This window comes from Zootoca vivipara, chromosome 2, assembly GCF_963506605.1.
Source record: "Zootoca vivipara chromosome 2, rZooViv1.1, whole genome shotgun sequence".
Taxonomy (NCBI): Eukaryota; Metazoa; Chordata; class Lepidosauria; order Squamata; family Lacertidae; genus Zootoca; species Zootoca vivipara.
The window spans coordinates 115,254,118-115,262,417 of NC_083277.1; positions in this window are offsets into that span (position 1 = coordinate 115,254,118).

Here is an 8,300-nt window from a genome sequence, read left to right on the forward strand (position 1 = left end):
CAGCTCACATTCGGAGCATCAACACAGAAAGGAACAGAAAGAAAGCGACACAAATATTTTGATTGAAGTGTCTTAAAAAATGATTTTAAATCATGGACACCTTGGTTCTGAAAATGGTGTTGCCTGTATTGGTGTGAGTGATGGGGTCCCATGGCACAAACTTTCATGTGGTCCCAGCGCAAAGGAAAAGAGCAAAGATCTTCTCCCTTACTATAATGTCCAAACAAGATGTGATGGGGAAGAAGAATGATAGGTTTGTAAGGAGTCTTCAATAATTTTGCCAAGGAAATTCTTATTGTAATGCTCTTAGCCTATCTTGTAAATGGCGATACTTTATGAAATGCATTCAGGACCATCAAACAGAATCTGTACTGAGATACACCTATCACCATTTTTACTATTGGAACTGCTCTGAATCTGACTTCAGGAAGAACGTGTTTTAACTGCAGGGGGTCCTGGAAAAGACACTCGGCATTAGGAAAGAAGGGAACTGAGTTCCCTCCCATTTTCCACTTTCCTGATGTTCCAAATGACCAGTCCCCTGGAGTTATGATTTGTATTGTTGTCAGGATTCTAACTGACCTAAGAATTCTGCAGAGCAGTTGCTGCTGTGGCCGGCTGCTCAGGTGAACGTCAGCCCAGTGGTCAGCAGCTCAGTCTACTTGAGGCTCAGGAGCCCCTAGCAAATACTGGTCTATTCGTGGCACACTAGACTCTAGCTGAAGAACGCATTTCACGTAAGTTTATGGCTTAAACATTCCTCACTATGCCATCAGGTGTGTTTATGCTCTGTGGAAAAGGATAGCTGCAGTGGCAGATAACAAAACAGCGAAATCATGAGCAGATTCCCATCCACAACAGGTTGCTGAGGTTATGGCCATTTTCACAGGAACGATGCAACAGTATCGGCTTCTCTGGATCAGATGTCTATACCTAACCAGGGGTTTGGGAGGGAGCAGGGGAACTCTTTCTTTTGCTGCTTCTTTATGACCATGGAAGGAAGAATGCAGGAGGGAGGATGTCCTTCAATGACTAAACATGCTTGTTCTTCCCTCTCTCATTGCATGTTGTCTTCTCTTTTGTTTCCAGGATGCCTGCCAATGTCTCCCCGAGTCTTCTCTCCAAACCCCGCCTGCAGTTCAGACAAGGCTCTCTCTTGGAGAGGTGGCGGAGCTTAGTTTCTCGCCTCCAGTTATGTGCGTTTTTGACGGGGATTGTGGGCTGGGTGATGTGCATTGCAACAACAGCCGGTGTGAACTGGAGAGTGTGGCGTGTAGAAAACATCGATGGAATCGCCTCTGGAAACGTCTGGATTGGAATCTGGGCTGTCTGTTTTTGGAGAGACCCTTCTAACGATGGCAACGCTTTTTGGCATTGTGAAGATCTCAATGAGCAATATCCACGCCTCCCAAGGGAAATTTTTTATGCTCAGGACTTAATGGCATTGGCTTCCCTTATGAATTCAGCGGCCCTAGTGTTAACGTCATTTGCCTTGTACAATGTGTTTCAGCCCAGAATACATAAGGATTTTGTGTCAACCTTTTTTAGGATTGGAGCTTTCCTGAACTTATTTGCAGGGATACTTGTCCTGATTTCTGTCATATGGAACATGTCTGCTGTCTTGAAAAATGGGGAAATCAACTTCCCAGACTTCCCAGAATTAGAATTGCCTCCAATTCCCAGCGAGCAGCATATTGGACCTTCTATTTACGTAGGCTATATCGCTGCGGGTTTCCAGCTGCTGAGTGCAGCATTGGTTGGGATTGAGATACTTTGCTTCAAGACCCCCGCAATAGAAACTCGTGAAATAGAAAGTGTAGTGGTGATTACACCAGGAAGTGAGGTAAAAAGTGAGTGTCTAACTACTTGTTTGAAGTGTGGTTCTCTGCTGGACCTAGTAATTAGAGAGGAAACATACTCAGTGGAAAGCCATGCAGACAATATCTCAGTGGAGATAGAGGAAAGCCATGTAGAAAATACTGTAATTCAAGAGGAATCCTCCTCAGTGGATATAGAGGAAAGCCATGAAACCCAAATGTCGCCTGAAGGACCTCAAAGCCCACCTGAAGTCCCAAAACATACCATCATACATGTGACTCCCTGAAACAGGGAATAGTAAACATCTTTGTCCATTGATCTTCATTGTATGCTTTAGTAGTATTTAATAGGTACAGGAATTTAGGGATTTTGTTGTGGTTTACTATGATATTTGGCTAAATTTCCCAATGTATTAGCTAATAAATTTGTTTTTAAAAGCGATCTTGGACTCCTGAATAATGTGGACCAAAAGCAAAGAAAGAAAGACTTAAAAGGCAAGAGATGTGGAAAAATTAATCTCAATTCAAGACTGTAGCCATCTGTTCCCTGGGTCCATGCAACCAGCTGTTTTGGCACCACTCAATAATGACTGCCAAGACAGAGCCTGCAAGCTCTAAGGTAGCAAGCGTGCACAATTTATTGAAACTGGCAAAGGCTCCAAAAAACGGGCAGGAAGCAGTTGTTCAAGAGGCCCTGTCCCTAAGAGAAAAACAGGAGGCTTCAAGGTTGGTGGAGCTTGAGAGCATTAGTAAAGTGTGGGAATGCCTTGGTGCAGGGGGTGAAATGGTGAGCATCAGGCACTGAAGTTGTAGTAAAGATACCATAGCAGCAACAAGAAGCTGGACTTTTTGCCAGCAAAAAACCACTCATTTACAAGGGCAAAGTCACCATAAGAATTTGTGTTTGGGGGCGGGGGGGTGTTGCGAAGGGACACATTGCAGTGTCATTTGTAACCAACTTACTTAACAGCCTTCGATAGGTAGGATCAACAGACGGAAAAAGCACATAGGTAGGTCCTTTGGTCCCACACCTGCCAGAGTAGTTCCCCCTGCCAACATGCTCTCATCTTGGCACTATTGCAATCCACAACCAAATATGAAATAGTGTGCAGAGCTTGGGAGAAGGGCACATGCACTAAGGTGTGAGGCAGGGAGCGCAGGAGAACAACAACAAATCTACTTATTCCAAGACCTCCCTTAAAGCAGTAGTGGATCACCACGAAGAAGGCGCCACCACTGAGAAGGCCTCTGCCTGGTTCCTGGTAACTTTGCTTCTCACAGGCGTCTCCTTTGTTTTTCTTTCCAGTGCCTGCTGAAAAAGTTTTTTTTCACCCCCCAGGGGCGCACTTCATTGCCTCTCAAAACAGATGCCCACAACTTCCCAGGGAACTCTGGGAATGGTAGTTCTGGGTGGGGAATAAGGGGTCTCCAAAGGGCTCTCAGCTCCACCGCTAACCAACTACAGCTCCCAGAATCCTTTTTGGTGAAGCGTTTCAAGGTACCATATGGCTTTTAAGTGGATGTTGTAAGTGTAAGTTCAGCTGTCAAGCGTTCCCCATCCACTGGATGTCAGGATTTCCAAACAAAAATATCCGGAAAAACCTCTAAAACAAACTCACACTCCTTTCTACCCCCTAAAAAAATACCATAAACTGGAGAAAATGTGGTTTATCAGCTAGTGTTATTGGTACAACCTGAAGCAGGTGTCAGAATTGTAAGTGAGAGAATCGTAGAACGCTAGAGTTGGAAGGAACCCCGTGGGTTATCTAGCCCAACCCCCAGAAATGAGGGAATCAAGAAGGGTCACTGCTTGCAAAAGCATTTAATTCCTCTGAATTTTATATCTACTTTCCATTTTTCAAAGTTGAATCCCAAAGTTATTTCAGGCGGAATAGTTGGAATTAGGCCAGGGGTCAGCAAACTTTTTCAGCAGGGGGCCGGTCCACTGTCCCTCAGACCTTGTGGGAGGCCGGACTATATTCTTTAAAAATATATGAACGAATTACTAAGCCCCACAAATAACCCAGAGATGCATTTTAAATAAAAGGGCACATTCGACTCATGTAAAAACACCAGGCAGGCCCAACAAATAACCCAGAGATGCATTTTAAATAAAGGACACATTCTACTCATGTAAAAACATGCTGATTCCTGGACCGTCCGCGTGCCAGATTTAGAAGGCGATTGGGCTGCATCCGGCCCCCGGGCCTTAGCTTGGGTCCCCCTGATATAGGCCCATTGCTTTTCCGAATGTTAATCACACAAACACACACACTCTCTCTCTTCAGTAGAAACTGCATGCAGCTGAGCAGCTCACATTCGGAGCATCAACACAGAAAGGAACAGAAAGAAAGCGACACAAATATTTTGATTGAAGTGTCTTAAAAAATGATTTTAAATCATGGACACCTTGGTTCTGAAAATGGTGTTGCCTGTATTGGTGTGAGTGATGGGGTCCCATGGCACAAACTTTCATGTGGTCCCAGCGCAAAGGAAAAGAGCAAAGATCTTCTCCCTTACTATAATGTCCAAACAAGATGTGATGGGGAAGAAGAATGATAGGTTTGTAAGGAGTCTTCAATAATTTTGCCAAGGAAATTCCTATTGTTCAAGGCCTAATTCTATTAGCCTCTCTTGTAAATGGCGATCCTTTATGAAATGCATCCAGGACCATCAAACAAATCTGTACTGAGATACACCTATCACCATTTTTCTATTGGAACTGCTCTGAATCTGACTTCAGGAAGAACGTGTTTTAACTGCAGGGTGTCCTGGAAAAGACACTCGGCATTAGGAAAGAAGGGAACTGACTTCCCTCCCAACTTCCACTTTCCTGATATTCCAAATGACCAGTACCCTGGAGTTATGATTTGAATTGTCAGGATTCTAACTGGCCTAACTGACCTAAGAATTCAGCAGAGCAGTTGCTGCTGTGGCTGGCTGCTCAGGTGAACGTCAGCCCAGTGGTCAGCAGCTCAGTCTACTTGAGGCTCAGGAGCACCTAGCAAATACTGGTCTATTCCTGGCACACTAGACTCTAGCTGAAGAACGCATTTCACGTAAGTTTATGGCTTAACCATTCCTCACTACGACATCAGGTGTGTTTATGCTCTGTGGAAAAGGATAGCTGCAGTAGCAGATAGCAAAACAGCGAAATCATGAGCAGATTCCCATCCACAACAGGTTGCTGAGGTTATGGCCATTTTCACAGGAACGATGCAACAGTATATTAAATCAGTAGCAGTGTGTTGGAAGGAAGTATGCGTGTCGACTTCTCTGGATCAGATGTCCATACCTAACCAGGGGGTGGGAGGGAGCAGGGGAACTCTTTCTTTTGCTGCTTCTTTCTGACCATGGAGGAAGAATGCAGGAGGGAGGATGTCCTTCAATGACTAGACATGCTTGTTCTTCCCTCTCTCATTGCATGTTGTCTTCTCTTTTGTTTCCAGGATGCCTGCCAATGTCTCCCTGAGTCTTCTCTCCAAACCCCGCCTGCAGTTCAGACAAGGCTCTCTGTTGGTGAGGTGGATGAGCTTAGTTTCTCGCCTCCAGTTATGTGCGTTCTTGATGGGGATTTTGGGCTGGATGATGTGCATTGCAACAACAGCCGGTGTGAACTGGAGAGTGTGGCGTGTAGAAAACATCGATGGAATTGCCTCTGGAAACGTCTGGATTGGAATCTGGGCTGTCTGTTTTTGGAGAGACCCTTCTAACGATGGCAACGCTTTTTGGCATTGTGAAGTGCTCCATGAGAAATATCCACGCCTCCCAAGGGAAATTTTTATTGCTCAGGATTTAATGGCTTTAGCTTCCATTATGAATTCAGCGGCCCTAGTGTTAACATCATTTGCCTTGTACAATGTTTTTGAGCCCAGAAAACATAAGGATTTTGTGTTAACCTTTTTTAGGATTGGAGCTTTCCTGAACTTATTTGCAGGGATACTTGTCCTGATTTCTGTCATATGGAACATGTCTGCTGTCTTGCAAAATGGGGAAATCAACTTCCCAGACGAATTTGGATTGCCTCCAATTCCCAGCGAGCAGCATGTAGGACCTTCTATTTACCTAGGCTATATCGCTGCGGGTTTCCAGCTGCTGAGTGCAGCATTGGTTGGGATTGAGAGAATTTGCGTCAAGTCCCCCGCAATAGAGACACGTGAAATAGAAACTGTAATGGTGATTACCCCAGGAAGTGCGGTAAAAACCGAGAGTCTAACTACTTGTTCGAAGTGTGGTTCTCTGCTGGACCTGGTTATTCGAGAGGAAACATGCTTAGTGATGGAGGAAAGCGATGTAGAAAATATTGCAATTCAAGAGGAATCCTCCTCAGAAAGCCATGAATCCCAAAGGTCACCTGAAGTCCCAAAACATGCCATTATACATGTGATTCCCTGCAACAGGGAATAATAAACATCTCTTTCATTTCCCTGGAGGAGTGTTTATTGGTAGCCTGGTTCCCTGTAACTTTGCGTCTCACAGGCGTCTCCTTCGTTTTTTCTTTCCAGTGCCTGCTGAAAATGTTTTATTTCACCCCCCAGAGGCGCACTCCATTGCCTCTCGAAACAGATGCCTACAACTTCCCAGGGAACCCTGGGAATTGTAGTTCTTTGAGGGGAATAAGGGATCTCCAAAGGGCTCTCAGCACCACCGCTAACCAACTACAACTCCCAGAATCCTTTTTGGGGAAGCATTTCAAGGTACCATATGGCTTTTGAGTGGATGTTGTGAGTGTAAGTTCAGCTGTCAAGCGTTCCCCATCCACTGGATGTCAGGATTTCCAAACAAAAATATCCCCCAAAAACCTCCAAAACAAACTTGCACTCCTTTCTATCCCCTAAAAAAATACCATAAACTGGAGAAAATGCGGTTTATCAGCTGGTATTATTGGTACAACCTGAAGGGGGTGTCGGAATTGTAGGTGAGAGAATCGTAGAACGCTAGAGTTGGAAGGGACCCCGTGGGTCATCTAGCCCAACCCCCAGAAATGAGGGAATCAAGAAGGGTCAGAAGTGAGAGAATAGACCCAATACTTGTCAGAATAGACCCAATAACAGTAGAAAACATGCTTTTAAACGAATAGAATTGAGTGCTAGCTCACTCATTCCATGCACATTTTTGAAAGGAGGCTGGGCTGGGGTGGAAAGAGTGAATTTATCACAAGGGGGGCTTCCAAGTCCTGGGAATTCACTGCTTGCATTTATTTACAATTTAAGATGCCTTCTTGCTTCAACTCTAGGTTTTTTGTGCTTTTACCTTTTATACAGGACAAAAACACAAAATTAAAAAAATGACTACCCGCGGGGTCATATTTTCACCAAAAATCTGACGTTATCCAATTCACTCAAAAATGGTGTCAAACAGTTGCAAATTCTCCCCTGCAAGGTTTGGTGGTGCAAAATGCATGTTTTATCATGAGGGGGGATCATCCCTCAGTGCCTTAACCCGTGGAAAAACATATTTTTGAAAAAGGGGCTCATGCAGATCCTTTTTAAAAAAATGAATAAAATTAAGCATTCATCCTGATTTGCTTGCACAAAATTTACGTGGAGGTTAGATGATGCCGACTCTATTTAGCATTCATCCTGATTTGCTTCTGGGTTCTGCCATCAGTAATTTACCTTGCACTTTTTAGTGCATTGCCTTGTCACTCCCCTAACCGCAAATAAATCCTTTAAAAAAGTTCAGATATGTTGCACCAGAGTGCTTTAATTCTGCTTTAATTAGACAAACTCACATTGGCAATCAGAATAAGTGTTGCAAGATCTGAACTGTTACATAAAAACAAAACACCTTGAAGGAGCTCACTACCTTTGCTTTGTGAATTAAATTACATGCAGGGAGCGGCGCAGGGGCGTATCCAGGATCAAAACTGGGGGGGGGGGCAAGCCATGGTCATTCAGGTTGTGACATTTCAGCATGGAAAAGGCGAATGAAACCAAAATTTTAAGAAAATTATATATAATTATAGCAGTGCTTTATTACAGTAGTTATTACAATTATTTGCTTGATTTTTTTTTTTAAAAAATATTCTAGTTACATGTCTTAGTTACTAATATCATTTTTCTTGGGTTTGAAGAAAACTTGTTCAAAACGTTCATTTCAATCCAGTCCTGATTTTCCTTGAAGAATTTCCGATGGACGCTGATCAAACACAACCCAGTCAGTCTGTCTACTCCCATTGTACTTCTGAGCCAGGTCTTTACCCTTCGAAGGGTACTGAAAGATCGTTCAACAGTAGCCGTGGTGGACGGGAAAGCACTTAAAATGAGGAGTGCATGCCTTGTTGCAGGGGAAAAAATATTAGCCTCCTCCAAAAGTGCAGCCACTTCAATGTCCTTTAATATGTCTCCTGCTAAATCCTTCTTTTTCCACAGATTATACCACAAATCTAATTCTGCAGAGATATCACCCAACTCATAAAACAAGCAGTCCTACATCAGTAATTGTCACAGTGGCCGGAGTGGACTACTTCAGAGTAACGAC